This window comes from Elephantulus edwardii, unplaced genomic scaffold, assembly GCF_000299155.1.
Source record: "Elephantulus edwardii isolate Elephantulus edwardi_28Jun2011 unplaced genomic scaffold, EleEdw1.0 scaffold00195, whole genome shotgun sequence".
Taxonomy (NCBI): domain Eukaryota; kingdom Metazoa; phylum Chordata; class Mammalia; order Macroscelidea; family Macroscelididae; genus Elephantulus; species Elephantulus edwardii.
The window spans coordinates 3,692,817-3,714,248 of NW_006399945.1; the positions used below are offsets into that span (position 1 = coordinate 3,692,817).

The following is a 21,432-nucleotide window of genomic DNA, read 5'->3' on the forward strand; positions in this document are numbered from 1 at the left end:
GGACACACTGACAAAGGAGATTAATCAGAACTGGCTTTGACAAGTACTGTGGCAATTGGACAATTAAAGCAAACATTGGGGGGGGCGGGAAAGAAGAACAAACTGGGGATCAGGGTGGAGAAAACTGTGCAACAATGAATGAATGAAAACCCAAAATCTCTGTAAATGTTCATTAAAACTAATAAAATTTAATTAAAAAAACAAACAAACAAAAAAAAAACACCCATCAACTCCACGATTGAAAGGACAAGAATCTTTCAAAAAACAGGAAAGGACTCTCAAAACTCCAAAAGGACCTAGTTCTGTAGAAGATATTAAAGCAAAAATTTGGGGCTGTCAGTTACATGGAAGGAGATTGTATTTCTTCTTCGGAGCTGATTCAACCGTCAGAGAGGTGATGCCTCTGCTCCTTACACACCACACCACCAGAGCTCCCTAATTGTAACCGTGAGGGTCCAAAAAACCAGTTTCTGATTGAAAGACCTAAACCCTATAGGATAAAGTAGCATCTCCATGGGGCTTCCAAGACTGTGAATTTTTATGAAAGCACATTGCCACATTTTTTTTCTCCTATAGAATAGCTAGTGGATTCAAAGTGCTGAACTTTAGGTTTAAAGCTAATTATTATCCTCATATTCATAAAAATATATAGCAGGGACCTCTGGTGGCCTAGTAGCAAGAAGCTGTGCAGCATCCCCAAGGCACACAATTCAAGGCCACCAGCTGCTCCATGGGGGAAGGAGGGACAATCTCCTTCCATGCAATTAATTACCTCTAAAAGCCCACCAGAAAGTCAGCTAGGGGTTGGTTCAGACTCTAGGGTAAACAACAACAACAACAACTATATATACATATATAGTTGTTAATTGCCTTCGAGTTGAGCACAACTTATAGCGACACAACTATTGACATTTATCAAAGTTCATGGAGTTTCCAGAAGCAAGTTGTTTAGGAAGTGGATGCCTCTCCTGCTTCCGGGTATGTATATGTATATAAATGTATGTATACGTATATGCAGTCATCAAAGTGTCTGCCATTAAGTAGTTAATCAGTAGATCTTAACTGAATCATAATTTGAATCTTACACAGTAGCTGAATGAAGGCTACACTTATTATCACTTTATCAAGATAAGATATCAAGTGCTGGCATCTCCCTGAAAGGTAGAGAATTTGTCTTCCTACTTAAGGCTGCCCTGCCAAGCTCAGAGGCCTCGCCCATCCTGGCTCCCTGCCCCTCACACACTTGGTGGTCCCCCACGCTGGTGTCCGGCTGGAAACACTTGCACTGCTGGTCTACTTCTGGTCGATATTTGTCATCTGCAAAGGAGATATGAGGAAAAGACACAGAGGAGCTCCCAGTTGGGTCTGATCAGAATCCTTTAAGGGTGGACATCAAAGAGGGAAAGAAGCTGGCTTCTGGTCATCTCTGCTTAGGTTGAGGATTCCCAGGAATTGTGCTGGTAGGAATGTTGAAATCATTTTGATGTGGGAGGAAAGTGAAGAGAAGGAAGAGGAACTGTTGGTGGGGCTGTTGTTGACAGTTCCCATCAAGGCAGTCCTGACTCACAGCAATCCCCTCTCTGCATTAGAGTATGCCTGCCCTATTGGATTTTCTTGGCTGGATATTTATAGCAGTGGATTACCAGGGGTTTTCCTGTGTGGAGCTTCTGGGTGTGTTCCAATTTTTAGTTAGCAGTCAATTGGGAACCACTTGTGCCAGGGCTATTATTATGTGCCTTCAAATTGATTACAACTCAAAACTACACTGAACGATGAATCCAAACCCTGCTTTATTCTGTACCATCCTCATCATCTCAGATATACTTGAGCCCATCATTACAATCACTATGTCAATCCATCTTATTGAGGTCTTCCTCTCCTTCACTGACCTTCCATTCTTGATGTCCTTTTTCAAGGACTAGCCCCTTCTTAACATGCCCAAAATATATGAGATAAAGTTTCACTAACCTTGCTGCCAAAGAGCACTCTGGTTTCACATTCTCTAAGACAGACCTGTCTGTTCTCCTGGCAGTCCATGAGATAATCAGTACTCTTCCACAAAACCACAACTCAAAGGCATCAAATCTTCTTCTGTCATCCTTAATCATTGTGCAACTTTCAGATACATAGTAAACAATTGAGAAGACCAAGGCTTGGATCAGGTGCACCTTGGTTTTTAAATTCAAATTTCTTTTTAGCACTTCAGAGAGGGCCCTGACAACAGATTTTCTCAGTATGACAGGTTTTTTATTTCCTCACCCTTAGTACCAAGGGTATTGATTGTGGATTCAAGTAAGATGAAATAATTGACAACTTCAATCTTTTCTTCTTCCATCATGATGTTGCCTATAGACCCAAGGGTGAATTTTTGTTTTCTTGCTGGTAGTAGCATGCTAAGCAGACCAGGCCCTTGCCCTACAATGAGGTCTAAGGGAGAAGTCTGGGTGAGAACTGGAGAAGTTTCTACAAAGAACCCTGCTTTTCCTCACAAAGATACTGACATCTGCTTCTCTGCCTGGAGCTTTGCAAGCCTGAGGAGACTTGTGATCAGACCACATGTCCAGACACTCTCTGATGTCGAACCCCCAACTCTATTCTTTCCCTGGTTACTCAATGTCCAGCATTACCTTGGAACACGTACCTCTGGGCCTTTGTGGAAAACACAGGTTCTATCTGTGACACCCAGGGAATTCTCCTCACCCAGGGGAGGCTTTTGCTCTCCTTCCTGTCCTGGGACAGAGTCCAGTCCGAACGGGAAAGGTGTGTTTTGTGCGGCAAGTTATTACAGGATGAATTCCTTCAGCCGGAAAGAGCATCTGCCAAGCGTTCTCCTGCTGTGGTAGATGTACGACCTTACAAGTCTCTCCTGCTGGCAGGGCTGTGATGAATTCCCTCAGGCAGTGCTTGTGCCAATCAGAGTGAGGCCGGAGCATGGCAGGCCCTGAAGTGAACATGCTGTGGGGAGGTGAGCAGGCATGTATCCACCAGTGGCTGACTGTGTGACCTTGAGTAGAATGTTCAACTTCTCTAAATCCATTTCTACCCTTTTCATTCTTATCTGTTCTTTAGTCCCAGAGCTGGACCTAGTGGAAGACTGTCCCGATCTTATCTCTTAGGGAAGGGATGCACCACTCAAGGAATAGACCCTAGGCCTCGGTCTATGATGCCCACGGAGAAGGACAGAGGTGCAACTAAAGCAGATGGAGGAGGTAAGAGGTTTAGAGACTGGAGGGAGAGAATGCAAGACACAGATCAAGTACAGAATCTTACACACAGTAGGAGCTCATTAAGTATTTGGTGATTGATTGATTGTGGGGCCTAAGCATTCTCTCTCCACAGTTCACTTCTGTGTGGTCTGGGAGAAAGACAGAGACCATGACTATACATGCATCCTGCACTGGACAATGGGGGCATTTATCCAGAAAATGTGAGCCATCGCTCATGGCTCCCCCTACCTGCCAAGTCTTTTGCAATAACTACCTGACATTTCAAATGAAGTAGAAGTTTTAAAAACCAATGTCATAGATTCTAGTATCAGAGACTCACATTGTCCCTTACACCCAAGAGAAGATTGAAATTGGAGAAATTTTTTGTCTTATTGTCAAAAGCATTGCATGGTTATTGCTGAAATTTTAGAAAACAAAACAAAGAAAAGCAAAAGGAAGCCAGTTTAAACTCTCCACAGTCTAAATAACTAGAAATTGTTAACATTTCATTGTCTATATCTTCAATTACTTTTTCCTTTTCTAAATGCATTTGCTCTCTTTCCCTTTTTTCCTTTTGGTTAAATTAAAATCTTAGTGTATATGCTTTAATCCTGTACTTTTCATGCACTGTCGACTCACGACTCACATATTCAACCCTTCAGCAAGCATTTCTTTACTGAGTGCTTACCAGGTGTGAGGAACAGACCTACAGGGATTTAGCTAGGAACCAAACTGATAAAGAAACCTTTGCCCTTCTATTAAGGGGATCAAACAATAAAATAAAGGAGTAGAACATACAGTGTGTTTGCTTATAACTATGCAGGAAAGAGGAACAGGCAGTGATAGAGAGGGATCAGTGTGGTTGTAAATAGATAAGGCCTCCGTTAAAGGTGCTGTTTGAGTCAGAATCGACTGATCGACATTCTTCCTTAAGATGCTCCTATTTTCAATATCAGATCTTTGGGTGATTGGGTGGGATCCCTTTCTCAGAAGTATAAAAAAAGTTAAGGCAAAACTCTCACATAGGAAATATCAATAATGCAATTGTTGTTGTTGTTGTTGTTAAGTCCCGTCAAGTCACAGGCGACTCATAGCAACCCTATGAAGAAGAGTGAGTCCTCGACGCTTGGGTGCCTTTCTTCCTCTATGGAAGTGGATGCCACTCCTTCTTCCAAGCTTGTTTTCATCAGGGAGCTCCACCCCATTCTCTGTCCACATTGGGTAGCCAACCATTAATGCATTTGACACATCAGTGTCACAGTGTTCAGCCTCACAGCAACCAAAAGTGACCGCAGTACGGCAACTTGTACACCAGGGCTATACAACCTAGAGGAATGTCTGAACAAAAACAATGAAAGACAGGCCCGAGGGCCGCGGATTAAAAGTCACCCACTTTTGGCTTGGTAACATTGCTTTCTGTCCACTGGGCCAGCTGATTTCTCTCTCTATGTTGATATTATTGCATATTATTAATGCAATTATGAAAAATAAAAATATATTGAAAAATGTGAAATGCTCATAACCAAGCCCAAGGTTTTCTGAATATGAGGGTAAAGTGATCATGGGATAAAAATGGCAGACTTATTCTCCTCCTCTTACCTCCTTATAGTGCTATATATGTCATGTTGTTGTTGTTGTTAAGTGCTGTCGAGTCGCAGGTGACTCATAACGACCCTATGAACGAAGTCCTGGACACCTCCTGTATAACTTTCATCCTTTCTCCAGGTTCATAGGGTTTCTAGAGGCAAACTATTGTGGAAGTGGATGCCACTCCTGCTTCCAAGCTTGTTTTAATCGGGGAGCTCCACTAAACACTGTTCCCCACCATGGGTAGCAGTATTCGCTTCACAGAAACCACGAGTTACCTCTGTACAGCAAGTGGACATACCAGGGTTACACGACCTAGAAGAATGTTTCACCAAAAACAATTAAACCATAATTATATGTCATAGGAATAATAATTTTTAAAAATCCACAGTAGGGTAGTTTTAGTTTTGGTGTTTTCTTTGTTTACCGTGATCTTTGCTGGAGATTATGTTAATAACTAACACTTGCATCGGTTTTTTCGCCTTTCAAAGTTCTTGATGCCTAGAGTTCCCAATGCAGCGTGAGGGGTTAAAGTAAAGGGAACAGGTCTAGAACCTCTCTGGAGTCCTTAGGTAATAGGTTTGACTGTTGACTGATGGTTTGAAGGTTTGACTGTATCCAGAGGCCCCTCAGAGGAAAAGTCTGACAATCTATTTCTGGAAGCTCAGCCATTGAAAGCAGCATCTCCTACTATCTTCTACTCTGACACACTTGGGATCACCCTGAGAATTGGCTTGATGGCAACTGTCTCCACCCCACTTTGGAACCTATCTGATCGAATTCCCTTCATTTCACAGAGATCTGAGACTCAGAGGTGGAAAGATTGCAAAACATTCTTTTTCTACCACAAATTGGCAAACCTTTTAGCCCAGTATTCCTTCCGAGACATGACATGTGAAAGGTGCTTCTCATATGCGCTGACATTATTCTCTTCTGGCAGCCGGGTTGATTTTTTCCTAAGTAAACCTCCAAGTAGTAAAGACTGTTCTGGGGTCAGCCACTGGTACCAAGTAAGGAAGAGAGAAAAGACCGATCGTCATGGAGAAATACCAACTCTTGGTGACCTGTAGGACAGAGTAGAACGGCCCCAGAGGGTTTCTGGAGCTCTAGGACCTGAGGAAAACAGACTTGTCATGTCTTTCTCCCATTGAGAAACAATTTGAACTGTTTGCCTTTTACATTAGTAGTCAAGGGCTATAAGCACTGAGTTACCAGAACTCCTCCAGCCTCAAATTGGAAATAAAAATATTTCCAACTCATTCTCAGAGTGTTGGTTTCTCCCCTTCCCGCTGCACTGGTGAGGCCACTGAAGAGCTGCTAGGGATGGATCTGGGCTCTTCTCTGGACACTGGAAAGCTTTGGGTGCAGCTCTGGGCCCCAGGATGTGGTCTGGTCCTGGTACCTCACTGCCAACTAGCCAACCTTCCTGAGGCTCTGAATATGGACTTTGCCTGATGAGTTCTACTCAGCTCCCAATGGAGGAAAGCCAGTCATTTGGCAAAAATCAGCTCAGTTGCCGCCATTGTTCAAAGAGGCAAAGCTGAATGGACTGAGGGGACTAATGTATTCTATTATGCCCCGGGAAGCTGGCCTCTGCGGGTTGGGGAGAGGGCTGCATTCCACAGGCCCTTCCTGCCCCCAGCACTCTACTATCCAGGCATGCAGGCCCCCAGCCCCAGAGTGCCCTATCTGTACCTTACGTCTCAGGAGATACCCCTGAAAACCACCTGTGACACCTCACACAGAGCCCCTGTGTGGGTGGAAACGGTGCTTTAGGAATGGCACGTGGGGGTAATGGATATGGACATCTGGGAGCGGCAGCAGCAAGCTGGCCTTCTCCTTTGTGCCCAGGCACATCTCACTCTAATTGCTCCCCGTCCCTGGCTCTGCAGGGCACATTTATCAAATGCATCACATACATCCCAAGCCTGCTCTCTGCAGCCCACTCCCCATCAGGAGCATTTCTCCTCCAGAGGACAAGGTGGGGTCATGGGATTAGTTTTGCTTTCCCTACAGCTCTCATGTTCCAGGATCTGTTATGTTCAAACCCAGAGAAATATGATGTGTGAAAGATAAGAGGGAGATGGGTTTGGACACCGAGCGCCTGCACTTACGTATTTATCATAGAAGTCCTTTCAAGAACAAAGCAGGAGGTTGTCCTGGGCTTTGCAAAACTAAGTCTCCATCCAAGATTTCCCTTCACCTTGGAGAGGCTGAGGGTAACCAAGCCAGGGGAGGAAAGTGGAGAGGCAGGGAGGGTGCGGCCTGCTGGCTTAGGTGTCTATCCTAAAAAGACAGAGGTTTGGAAGTGTGACTCCCCTGGCTGCATGAGTTGGTGAGCTCATTCCTCACAGTGCTGTCACACCTTTTATAGATATTAGCATCTGAATCCATTTCTACTGCCCTGCCCCATGTGTACCCCACTCCCCCCAACTCTCCTGGTCTGTTATAAGTATTTCTTTTCTTTGACAGCAAATATCGGACTTTTGGAGGAAATATCAGAAGACTGGGAACCTGCTTGTTTAAGATAGCTTGGTTCAGTTAGAAAGGAGGGAGTGGAGGAGATGGTGAGGGAGAAAGAGAGAGAAAGAAGGAGAGAGGGACAGACAGCTAGTGAACAAGAGCGCTGTCTATCCAGAATCAGTCCTGAAGGGTATGTGACTAGGACGTAGTGGGTGTGGGATAGATTCCTGGTAGACTGTTTTAAGGCCAGGTATCTAATAAATATTTGTTGCTCTCTCTTGGTTGCTAGACAGTGGGTGAACCAATGAATCCCCTAAAATAAAGCACGTTGTTCTTATTAGCAGAGACATCTCCTCAGCCCCCAGCTCTTCTCCACCTCTACCATCTCTGTTTGCATGCACAGCCTCTGTTGTCTCAGACTTAGGAAATGCATTTTACATGTCTCCTTCTTCCCACGTGACCTGCTCAGAGCTGGGCACATGGTTGCATTTACCTCCCAGGGATAGCTGGGCTCACATACACACCACAGCTGGCCTGGGACATCTCCACAATCAGCTCCTGACTGACTGGGAGGAGTTTTCACTGGCTACATTTTGGAAGTACATTTCCAGATAGCACATTTTAGTCTGTTTTAGTCTGGAGGTTCCAATGTTTACTATCATAGTTGTGCGTGTGGTGAACTGGTTTCATACTTGTAAGCGGAGAATTCTACAGCCAGATAACCAGTTTCCCCTGGGCACTGATCAATAAAACTCACCCAATGCAGAGAATACCAGCCATGGGCAAAAGTGATACTAGGAAAAAGAAAGGATGGAATTAAAATCTGATGTGAAAACTTTGCTACTTGTGGGGTGGCAATAAATATCCTTGGAAATAAAACAAAAAAGCTGGAAATTTGGGAGAGGTAAGATCAGGCAAGATGTAGGGAATTTCATCTTCCAGAAAGAAAATGTTATTCTTCTATCCAGGTGTCAATGACAATGGCAATAAAAGAAAACGTCAGTGATGGTGATAAAGGATTATGTGGCCATTTAGGAAGCAGCTGAGTATGTATTTATGGACCTAAATGGCTGGAAAGCCCTTCACACCCAAGAAGCTAATGTAGAACTTGGAAAGCGCTCGGAGGCTGAGTGGCTACTTGGGAAGTTGTTATTTATGGTGCTTTATACTGCGTATTAAGCAATTTGCTGGTCTAGACTACACTTAAAAATAAAGATCAAAAGGTTTTGATGGACGGATTATGCTTTTCTAGGGGGCAAGTGTGGCTTCCTTTACAGTGTTAGAAGGATTTCATAAAAGGTAATGTTCATATAGTGACAGATATTAAATATGATAGAGTGTGAAACTGCTGGAAGATTGCAGGAGCCTCCAGATATCCAGCTGCTTAGGTTACTGATCTGTGGAAGAAAGAGAGGCCTGTGTGCCTCCTGGCTGCCGCAGCCAGCCTCAGAGGGGCCTAGGAGCATGGCTCATTGCTGGGAGGGATGCTGCTGCTTTGTGACACCCCTTCAGTGCCTGCTTCTGTAGAAAATTTAGTTGCTATTGATTCTGTCTGCCCGAGAACATGATTTCACTTTGTAAAGACATGTTTGAATGCCATATTCTTGGGCTGGTTAATGAAACACTCTGTGTGACTCAATTTCTTCTGCTAAAAAGTGGAGAGCTCCCTTGCAGTGCAGTGTGGTTGCTGGTGTACCTGCAATCCAGGCACATTGAGAAATGGGTTCTTCTGCTGCTGAAAGAGAGGAAGATTCTCAGCAAGATAGATCAGTACAATGACTGCAACAATAGGCTTGAGGGTATCAAACATCGTGAAGATGGAGAAGGACAGGGCAAGCTTCAGATCTGTTGTTTCTAGGGTTGCTGTAAGCCATAGACAAAGCCATGGCACCTAACAACCACCACCACCACAAGTTTTGAAGCAAGAGAAAAAGATACAAGCTTCCAGGCACATAGAGGAGTCTCTGAGGATGGTGCTGTTCCATCTTCAATTTACATAGGCCTTTACACAAGATGGCTAGGGCCTTCGAGCCCACTGTGACTCATAGCCACCCCATGAAAAACAAATCTGAACTTGTCCTGTCCTGCACCGTCCCCACAATCTCAGATATGCTTGAGCCTATTGACACAGTGGTGTCAATCCATCTCTTTGAGGGTCTTCTTTTCTTTTTCTGACTTTCTATCTTTACAGCAAAGTATCTCCCCCGCCCCCCCCTCCACATGGTCCGGCCCCTTCTGAAAATGTGGCCAAAGTATGTGAAATAAAATTGCGTCATCCTTGCCTCTGAAGAGGACTCCCATGCACCTTCCATCAAGACAGCTTTGTTTGTTGTTTGGGCCCTCCATAGTGTATTTAATACCAACTTGCAGTTCCAAAGCATTGGTTCTTCTATCATCAGATACATAAGAAGCAACTGAAAATTCCATGGCTTAAATCAGGTGCACCTTGATCTTTAAAATTACATCCTTGCTCTTTAGAACTTTGGTGAGGTCCTTTACAGTAGATGTCTCCAAAGCAACACAACTTTTGAATTCTTGGCTATTGCTACCATAGGTTTTGATTGTAGGTCTAAGTAAAAGAAAATCGTTGACAACTTCAACTTTTTCTCCATTTATCATGATATTTAAAATAACCTTGGAAGCAGGAGTGGCATCCACTTCCAAAATAGCTTACCTCCGGAAACTCTATAAACTTGGAGAAATGAGGAAAGTTAGACAAGTGTTCAGGTCTTTCATTTAGAGGGTCACTATGAGTTGTCTACAACTGGGCGGCACTTAACAACAACAACAATGAGCGAGCTCAGTTGGCCTAGAGGATAGAAAGTTTTGCTACCAAGCCAAAGGTGGGTGATTTTAATCTGTGGCCCTAAGGCCTGATTTTAATTGTTTTTGGTCAAACATTATTCTAAGTGGTAACTCATGGTTGCTGTGATACGAAACACTGTGACACTGATGTGTCAAATGCAATAAAGGACAGTGTTTGGTGGAGCTCCCCGATTAAAACAGGCTTGGAAGCAGAAGTGGCCTCCACTTCCGAAATATCTTGCCTCTGGAAACTCTATGAACTTGGAGAAACGACCAAAGTTATACAAGTGTTCAGGTCTTTCATTCATAGGGTCGCTATGAGTCGTCTGTGATTCAAGGCACTTAACAACATCATGATATTGGGAGCTCTGGTGGCCTAGTGGCAAGAAGCTGCACTGCAATCCCAAAGCCACGTGGCTAAAATTCATCACCTGCTCTATGGGAGAAGGATGAGTGATCTTTCCCTGCTGTAGGATCAGCTTTGGGTTGGTTCTGACTCGACGGTATGTACAACAACAATCGTAATATTTCCTATTTGCCTGGTGGTGAGAAGTTTTGTTTTCTTGATATTGAGATATAATCCATACTGAGGCCTGTAGTTTTTGATCTAATGTAGTAAGTACTTCAAGTCTTCTTTTCTTTCTGCAAGCTAAATTATGTCATCTGCATAACAGAGGTTACTTATGAGTCTTCCTCTAATCCTAATGCCACATTCTCCTTCCTTCATTCCAGCTTTTTGAATGACTTGCTCAGTAGACAGATTGAGGTGTGTGAAGAAAGGATACAGCCCTGACGCACACATTTTCTGACTTTACACGGTGCATTATTCTCTCTTGTTCTGTTTGGACAACTGCTTCTTGCTCTATACATAGGTTTCTCATGAGCACAATCATATGCTCTGGGATTCCCATTCTTTCCATTGTTATTCTTAATTTTTCATGATCTCTACAACCAAATGCCTTTGCATAATCAATAAAATATAAGTAAACATCTTTCCTAGTATTCTCCTCTTTCAGTCAAGATCCATCTGACATCAGCAATAACATTCCTTGTTCCATGACTTCTATAGAATCCAGTTTGAATTTCTGGCAGTTCCCCGTTGATGTACTAAATAATCTTCAGATTATTGAGATTTAGCTATGGATCTTGTTAAAACTAAATTCTGATAGTGGAGGTCTGGGGTGGGGCTTGAGATGCTGCAATGTCTGTCAAGCTCCTGGAAGAGGGGATTACTGCTGGACTTGGGGACCACATCGGGCAGCCTTCCAGGACACAGTAAGAACTAGAGCTGTTGGCCTTCAGACTTCCTGTTAGCTATGAGTATCCCTGAACTATATAGATCTGTATTAGATTTGGTTTTAGCTCTAAGAAACAAAAAAGTAAAATAATTTTGTTTTTGAATAAGTGAAAGAAAAACACTGTAGGTATCATCTGACAAGAAGTCCTATGGTGCTGATGCAGGGCTGGACCAGGGATCCAGGCTCTTTTCACCTCTCTGTTCCACCCTCTCAGGTGCTGGCATTCATCCTCATACTTGCAGTCTCATGGCTTTGAGACAGATACTGAAAAGAAGAGGCCTTTTCATATTACAGGCACCCCTTGCTTTATTTCGCTCCATTCTCCTGTGGCTCGTAGATAATTGCATTTTTTTATTTTTTACAAATGGAAAGCTTGTGGCAGCTTTGCTTCCAGCAAGTGTATTTGTGTTGATTTCCCACCAGCATATGCTTGCTTTGTGTCTCTGTATCACAGTTTGGTAATTTTCACAATATTTCAAACTTCTTCGTGATGTTATTACACATTTAACAGACTCCAGTATGGTGACAACATAACTTATATGTGATCTGGGACACACGGAAACATCCCTGTGATGCACTTGACTGTGAAATTCATTTACTGTGGTGGTCTTGAACTGAACCAGCCGTACTCTGAGTTCTGCCTGTATCACATCTGGATTCAGGTAGGGAAGAGGAAGGAAGAGTCAAATACTTTTTTAAAAGAGTCATCCATAGTTACTTTTCTAGTTACTTCTCATGGATCTTAGCAGGTCACGGACCAACCTTGAGAAAGTTGTTCATTCTTTGCTCATTTGCTAATTGTTTGACTCTTAGAGGGCAGGCACCAGACTAAAGAACAGAAGAGATGTAGTTTCTATACTGCATAGAAACTCCAGTGAAACCCAAGCATGCAAAGAGTGAGGAGAGGTGCTGTGACATCCTTTGTGGTTGGAAGTGCAGAGAGGACCACCCAGACCACTTCTCTCGGGGCTCTCGGGAGACTGATCAGAAAAGGGAGGATGGCAGGCAAAGTGTTGGGACATGACCTGAGAAAAGAACCCAGGCTGAGAGGGCAATGTGAGCTCAAGCAGAGTGCACTGTGGAGGCTTCACACCCCTTTTCCACCTGATATCCAGCTGGCTCTCACTTACAGGGCTGCACAGGAGGGTGTGTCAACATGTGTCCAGCAATGCCTAAGAACAAGTACCTCTGGACCTCTGCAGAGAATAGAGTTGCTCTCTGTGCCACCCAGGGAACCATTCATACCCTAGAGTTGTTGCTGTTGATTCCCTTTGAGTTGAGCATAACCCATTGCAATCCTATGGAAAAAAAAGGCCTGAAGCCTTTTTATAACTATTGACATTTATCAAAATTCATAGAGTTTCCGGAGGTATGCTGTTTAGGAAGTGGATTCCACTCCTGCCACCCTATTGTCTGATATCCATCCCATACACTTCCTCCCTTCATTGACTTGGTACCACAAAGCTCTCCTTTCTCTCTTTCATTGACATATGTTGCTCCCTCTTATATGGCTCATAGTCTTTTCTCCTTCAGAGTCCACTCCTGAGTATCCACATGATGGCAGGTTAGCCATACACCATTCATTGCCTGAACAGAGCACTATGGTTCCCTCTAGAACCCTCCGGGCCCTGGCACCTCTCCTTGAAGCAGTGCTATCTCTTGCTGGACACCTAATACTCCAACCTCCTTTTCCTCCATGCCCAGTCACCACAGTAAGACGTTTCAGTGGTTTGCTTCAATCTATAGACCTAGATCCCTAATTCTCTTATAAATAAAGCCATCTTTCTTTTCTAGCTGCCCTCTTAGGAGGGATCAGTAAGTGAATCACAATAAGATGTTAATGGCTGAGAAGAAAAAACCTGTAAAACGAAACTTAAAAGATCAAGCTACTTGCTCTTATAGACTGGGGGAGCTCCCAAACTTAATGTCCTGGCTCAGCTTTCAGCCCAAATGTTGGAAGGCATCTAATCGGAGCAGTAAAATCAAGGAGTTACAAATGAATGAAATGAGATGCAATATTGTTCAAAATGGGTGACCTGGAGGACATTATGCTGAGTGAAATGTCTCAGTCACAAAAGGACAAATACTGCATAGTGCCACTGTTGTAGAACAGACTGACACCAGGGTTGGAGGGAGACTGAAAAAAATTGGATAAATTATGTATACTGATTTGAAACAAATGAAGGAGAGAACAGTTTAAAAATTAAAACAGACATTCAAGGGGGGGGGAAAGAATAAACTGGGGAGGAGAGTAGAGAAAACAGTGCAACAATGAATGAATGAAAACCCAAAATCTCTGTAAATGTTCATTAAAACGAATAAAATTTAATAATAATAAAAAAGAAGACAAAGATTCTTCTTACAAAAAAAAGTGATATATGATTGGATATTATGGTTATGACAGGAGTCCAGAATGAAGGTTGCATAGTGGAGTGTACTGGGCGGGGGGAAATTGTATACCAATCAAAGAATTTTTGTTTCACTTTTCAAAGAGAAGAGCAAACTCAGGGGAAGGGGTGAGTAGGGAGAAAAATACAGCAATGGAAATCCAAAATCTCTGTAAACTTTCATTAAAATTAATAAAATAAAAATTAAAGTTAAAAAACCCCAGTGAAATGAGATCAAAAGGCAATGTTTGTCCAAGTAGAAAGCTCAGAAGACAGGAAGCAATATAAAAGAAGGATGAATGGAATTGTTAAACACTAGGTGGAAGTGGAAAGAGTGGTGTTCCATTGTGGGAAATGAAATCAATGTCATAAACAAAATGTGCATGAATTGTTAAATGGTACCTAAATCATAATATAAAGTTACAAATGAAATAAATATACTCCAGTTACTGTTGATTTAATAACATTTAAATACTTTTGCCAATTTCAATTTGTTTCTACACATTTATTTAAAGAATCACCAAATCCTATTGACTACTTATCTAAGACTTAGAATTGAATGTAAAAGAAGCATTTCAAGGACCTAGAAAAATGAAACTTTGATGTAAGTCTACATACACACACACACACACACACACACCCTGCCAAAGACTTCTCCAAGTTTCTTTCTCCAGGGACCAGCATTTCTAGAAAGCAGTTGGGTCTACTAGAACACTCATATGATTTAGACTACCAAAGTTTATGTTCCTGACCTTATTCATTCTCACATCCAAGCACTTTGCTGCCTAGTGGATGTTCTACCAATTTGACCCTCAATATTGTCCAAAAGGGACTAGAACAGCCCATTAACAGAGAACTACCTGAAGTACAGGCTGGGTTTACAAGAGGCTGTGGTACTATCTTGGCTGAAAGCAGAGAGTCCCAGAGGAATTTATATCTGTGCTTCATTGACTATGCAAAGGCATTTGACTGTGTGGATCACAACAAACTGTCGCTGACTCTGAGAAGAATGGGAATCCCAGAACATTTGATTGTGCTTATGCAAAACCTATACTTGGACCAGGAGGCAGTGGTCAGAACAGAGCAAGGAAACACTGCATGGTTCAAAATTTGGAAGGGTATATGCCAGGGATATAGGAAACATCCTATATCCACACCTTTTATCCTGGGGGCTGGGCTCTATGAGGAGAAGTGTGGCATTAGAATTGGGGGAAGACTCATCAACAATCTGCATTATGCAGGTGAAAAAACCCTGCTTGCCGAAACTGAGGAGGACCTGAAGTGCTTGCTGCAGAAGGTCAAAGACTATAGCCTTAAATATGGTTTGATGTTCAACATCAAGAAAACAAAGATTCTTACCACTGGGCCTCTGGGCAGCATCATGATAGATAGTGAAGAGATTGAGGTTGTTACCAGCTTCAGTTTGTTTGGCTGCACAATCAACACACTTGGCACCGGCAGACAGGAAATTAAAAAGCGGATTGCATTGGGAAAATCTGCTGTCAGAGACCTTTCCAAAGCACTTAAGAACAACAATGTCAGTCTGGAGACTAAGGTGCGCCTGATCCAGGCAATAGTCTTTGCAATTACGTGCTATGCATTGGAAAGCTGGGCAATGACTAGGGATGACAGAAGGAGAATTGATGCGTTTGAGCTGTGGTGCTGGAGAAGAGTAATTAATATATATCATGGACTGCTAGAACAAACAGATGTAAGTCTATATACACATAGAGGATGAGACCAGGCTGCTCCTTGGAGGCAAGGATTCTGAGGCTTCGTCTGACATACTTTGGACATGTTGCAAAGTGGGACCGTCCTTGGAGAGGGATGTCATGTTTGGGAGGGTAGACAAGAGAAGACATCTCGATGAGATGGATTGATTCAGTGACTGGGTTATGGGTGTCGATGTGTCAGATACAGTAAGATTGGCACCGGATAGAGCAGGGTTTAGGGCCCTATGTTGCTATAAGTCGCAGGTGACTTGAGGACATATAACACCAAAAACATAGCAGTTGTCCTCTGTAAAAAGGGAGACATGAATTACTCTGAAGTACAACTATGATGATGTGTGTCAAATACAAATGGAAAAAGGCAGCTTGATGGTGCAATGGTGCAAAGGTTAATTGCAATGGTGCAATTAGCTCAGCTGCTAATTGAGATGCTGGAGGTTGGAACTCACCAAAGGGAGCTCTGGTGGTACAGTCCCTAGGGCTGCAAAAGCTGTTAACAAAGGCCACACAACTCTCTTGTTCAAATCCACCAGGGGTGCCACTGGAAAAAGATTGGCAGTCTAATCCTATAAGATTTACAACCTCAGAAACCATTGGAGGTTTGCTCTGAGTTAAAATTAATTTCATAGCAGTAGGTTTGAGAATTGACACAAAAAAATTTTAGGAAACAGCATATGGTCAAGAGGCAATGATGACGAAGGAGGAAGCTTAAGCTGCTCTGAAGGAATTGGCAAAATATAAAGCCTCAGGAATTGATGAAATACCAGTTGACATATTTCAACAAATAGATGCCGCCCTGGATGTGCTCACCAGCTTGTGCTAAGAAATCTGGAGAACAATTAAACTGGACAACTGACTGGAAGAGATCCATATTTATTCCCATTCCCAAAAAAAGGTGATCAAATAGAGTGTGGAAATTATTGAGCAATTTCACATGTAGGCAATATCCTGCTGAATATTATCTAAAAATGACTGAAGTAGTACTTTAACAGAGAACTACAAGCTGGATTTAGATGAGGCCGTGTCACTAGGGACATCATTACCAATGTGTAGATGGATCTTGCTTAAAAGCAGAGAGTATGCAAAGGTATTTGACAGCAAATTGTGACTAACATTGAGAAGAATGGGAGTCCCACAACATTTGATTGTGTTTATGCGAAACCTGTACTTAGACCAGGAAGCAGTCATCAGAACAGAGCGAGGAAACACTACATGGTTAAAAATCAAGAATGGTGTGTGTCAAGGATGCATTCTTTCTCAATATTTCAAGCTATATGCAGAACAGATCATTCAGGAGGCTGGACTTTATGAGGAGGAATGTGGCATCAGAATTTGAGGAAGACTCATCAACAAACTGCATTATGCAGATGAAACAAACTTTGCTTGCTGAAACTGAGAAGGGCCTGAAGCATTCGCTGCAGAGTGTCAAGGACTGTAGTGTGGAAAGAAGATTGACGCTCAAAATCAAGAAAAAGAAGATTCTTACCACTGGGCCAATTGGCAGCATCATGATAGATTGAGATGGTTAACAATTTCAGCTTTCTTAGTTCCACAATCAACACTCAGGACCAGTCAACACCAGCCATCAGGAAATCAAAAGATGAAATGCATTAGAAAAGTCTGCTGTCAGGGATCTCTCTAAAGTGCCGAATAGCAATGATGTCAGTCTAAAGACTAAGATGTGTCTGATCCAGGCTACGGTCTTCTCAATTCTTGCTTTGCAAACAGAAGGCTGGACAATGACTAAGGATGACAGAAGAATTGGTGCCTTCATGGTGATAGAGAAGAGTATTGAACTGCTAAGAGAATAAACAGGTGTCTTGGAGAGAGTGAAACCAGATTGCTCCTTGGAGTCAAGGAATTTGAAACTCCATCTGACATAGTTTGGGCATGTTGCTAGGAGGGACCAGTCCTTGGAGAAAGACATTATGCTTGGAAGGGTGGAGGGTCATTGCAGGATAGGAAGACCCTTGATGAGATGGACTGATGCAGTGACTGAGGTAATGGGGAAGGTATGTGGGAGACAGTGAGACTGTCTCAGGATAGGACAGGGTTCAGAGCTATTGTGCATAGGCGCAGTATGAGTAGCAGTGGGCTAAAAGACACATAACAACAACATGGGGAAAGATCTGGCCATCTGCTCCTATAATGGTAACAGTCCAGAAAATCCTATCGAGGAGTTCTACTCTGTCACATGGGGTTACTAGGCATGAGAATTGACTTGATGACACCTAACAAGTGCTTTGCCCTAGAGGAGTTGTAACTTCCTGGTGGTGGATGAGTGAGTCATTTCAGTCAGACAGAGAAAGGCTGCTCCCAGGGCTTGGCTGGTGGAGCCATGGAGGTGAACACAGTCACTGTGGATGAGGACAGAGACCTGCAGAGGAGACCTGCAGAGAAGGTCAAGACTATCCTGAAGGGGAGGAGTGTGATGAAGGCTACTCCCCCACACCTCCTCCAGGCACTTCATTTATATTCCAGCTGCTCTAGGCGCAAACTGAGAGCAAGGTCGAGGTCTGGTTAGATAAATAAGCACAGGGCTCCTTGGGGAATGGACTTGAGAGTGGGCCTGCCCCTCCCCACACACCCAGCAGATTTATGGGCCTGCAGACATTGAGATTATACCACTTCACTTTCGCTTCCTGAAGCCCCATTTCTGCTGGGAGGCTGACCTTGCTCTGACTCATGGTGACCTGATGTGTGTCAGAGTAGAGCTGTGCTCCATGAAGTTGTAAACGACTGGGTTGTTCCAGAATTAGATTGCCAGGCCTTTCTTCTGAAGTACAGCTGGGTGAGCCTTTCCATTAGCAGCTTAGGCTCTTCATTCTTTTCAACACTTGGGAACTTCTTCTAGGTGTCAGCCATTTTCAGTGTATTTTTGTTCATTTTTGGTTTTGTTTTTACATAGGCTTGAACCTGGAGTCCAAGCAGGATGGACTTAAGGGAAGTTCTTCTGTCTTCCCAGATTGAACATTACATCCACAAGCCCTCCGTTTAAGCAAGCCATAAGTGAGATGCAGCTCTGCTTGAGATGGAGAGGTAGTTATTGTGCTCATCTTCCTCCCATGGAACAGCTGGTGGATTTGAACTGTGTGCCTTCGGGGTTGCAGCACAGCTCCTTACCACACTGGGCCAACAGAACTCCCTAGAATGGAGAGGAGAAAATACAAATATCCCACAACGTTTATTTCTTTGTATAAGGAACTTGATGATAAATTGTTTTTAGAATTCAGACCTAGAAAAGATTTTCCTTTCTTTAAATCAAAAAGTACTATGTGAGTCATTCATGCTCACTGATTTCCTTGGTTCACAGAAAACTCAGGGAAATGAACAAACAACTGCCTACTAAGGATTTAATATGTCTGCATTCATCTACTACAAATTTATGCGTTTATTGGGACAACACTCATTATGAACTTGGCATTGTGCTAGATGCTGGGAATGTAGTAATGTTGCTGTTATGTGCTGCTGAATTGGAATCCACTCACAGCTGACCCTTCAATGGGTTTTCAGAGGCTGTACATTTCTTGAGAGGTGAATGCTTATTTTTCTCTCTTGGAGTGGCTAGTGAATTTGAACTCCCTACCATTTGGTTGATAGTGCAACTCTTTACTCACTAGGCCACCAGATCTCCCTAAGAATGCAGGGATAAATGAGAGAGAGAAAAAATAATAAGGCGATATATTGGCCCTTTAAGAATTTAGAGTGCTGTAAAGGTAAAAAAGTCAGCAGTAATAAAAGAGACACACACAGGTGCTATAATGAAGAGAACATGAAATGCTCTAAGCAGAAGCAGGGGAGAGGTCTAAATCAAAGCAGGATAGAGGAAGGGTGGTTGAGAGAAGTTCACACAAGTCTTCAGGGCAGAGACATCCTAGCACGATGTGTAGTTGGGATATCACATAAAATGCAGGTTACCTAGTTAAATTTGAATTCCCAATGAGAAACTCCACCAGACAATTTTTAGTATAAATATGTCCCATGGCACTTTGAGATATATTCTCTCTCTCTCTTTCATATGTTTATCTGAAATTTCAATTTAAATAGGTATCCTATACTAGCAGTCAGAAATTGGGAAATGTATTTCATTGGGCAAGTCCACTGTCAATGACCTCTCCAAAATTCTGTAGAGAAATGATGTCAGTTTGAAGACTAAGGTGCACCTCATTCAGGCCATAGTCTTTCAGTCATCTGCTTTGCCTCAAGAGCTGGACAATGAATAAGGATGACAGAAGAAGAATCAATGCCTTGAGTTCTGGTGTTGGAGTAGGGTACTGATATTCCATGGACTGCCAGAAGAACAAATAGATATATCTTGGGAAAAGTGCAGTCAGAATGCTCCTTGGAGGCAAAGATGGCAAAGATTTGTCTTTCGAACTTTGGACATGTAGCCAGGTGAGGCTATTCTTTGAAAAGGGACATCATGCTTGGAAAAATGGAGGATCAGCAAAGGGGAGAAAGACTACGAATGGAATGGATTAACACAATGACTTCAGCAATGGGCTCCAGGTTGTCAGAGATGATGAGGATGGCACAGCACAAGGCAGAGTTTAGATTAGCTGTTTATTGGGTCACTATAAGTCATACTTAATGGCACCTAACGACAATAACATACCTATTTAAATAGTTATAGGTATATACTTGCTCACTCTATTAACCCAAAGAGTAGCGGCTTTCCAGGTGTGCAAAAATGACTGAGGGTAATACAGATAATGAAAATGGTATATACAAACAGCAAAAGATATGCAGCAAGAAGTTGAATTGGTCAAGTGCAAGAATTACTGGAGGCTGGCAGGGAGCTCTGGTGGTATAATCTGTAGAGAGATGCACTGCTAACCCAAAGGCTTCTCTGGCAGTTCAAATCCATCAGCAGCTCCATGAGACAAAGATGGGCAGTCTCCTCCTGTGCAACTTACAGCCTTGGAAATCTGCAGGAGGGTCAGCTGTGAATCAGAACTGACTTGAAGACAAGAGAGGAGGAGAGAGAATTGGAGAGAGAAGGGGAGAGAAAGATAAGAGGAGAGAGAAGGAGGAGAAGGAGGAGGAAGAAGAAGAAGGAGAAGGAGGAGAAAGAGATGGAGGAGACTGGGTAGGGATAGGGAAGGAGGGAATATGAGGTCGAAGAGCCTTTTAAGGACAAGATCTTGATGTTTTGCTGAGGAGTTTAGACTTTTTCCTATGACTAATCAGAAAGTGATAGTTTTAATCAAAGTAATGGCATATTAGACATTTTTTTCTTTTTAAAAGTTTTTTTTTTTAAATAAGCCATTTATATTCAGTTCCCTCAGATTCATTCCGGAAGCAGCTGGCATATACAGTGTACGATTTCTATATATATAAATCAATTAATGTATTCATAAATGAGTAAAAATTGTCTAACCCAGTTCAACAAAAGTCTTGTGTGGAGAGCAAGTGGGTCACCTGTCTGAGCAGTTCAAACCTATGAAGGATTGACTAATTTCGACATTAATCTAGAGTGGTCTGAAGGGTAGAAATTTCAGGCAAGCCAAGTTTATCTTTAAGAAAGGAAGAATATTCTAGTTGAGTTTTTGCAAAGAAATGAAAGTGCTTCAAGGATAGGTGGATGGTTAGACAATACCCATCAGGAATGTGGTCCAAGACCAAAGACCATTTGCAGAGGCAGAAGGCAATATGGAATTTGCTTCCAAATCCCTGTTGTTATGATTCTCTCTGGACATTCGCAAACTCCAGATTGTAGATTAGGACAATTATTTGAAAAGTCCAAGTAATCCATGTTCTCAAGGTGGATCATGGACCTAGGACTAAAACCAAGGACTAAAAAATTCATTACAGAAAAGCTAGGAACGACACGAGAAGTCCTAATCCACAACATAAACAGTCATCCCAGTATCCTGGAAAACCTACAACCAGGAGAAGACAACATAGATGAATGGGATCTTCTAAGACTCAAATCCCTATGCACATCCAAAAACTT

The 21,432-nt window shown here is 42.7% G+C and overlaps 1 pseudogene; it reads left to right on the forward strand.

The window, feature by feature from the left end:
• Positions 1 to 21,432, forward strand: part of LOC102844005 — a 35,357-nt pseudogene that overhangs the window by 8,370 nt on the left and 5,555 nt on the right.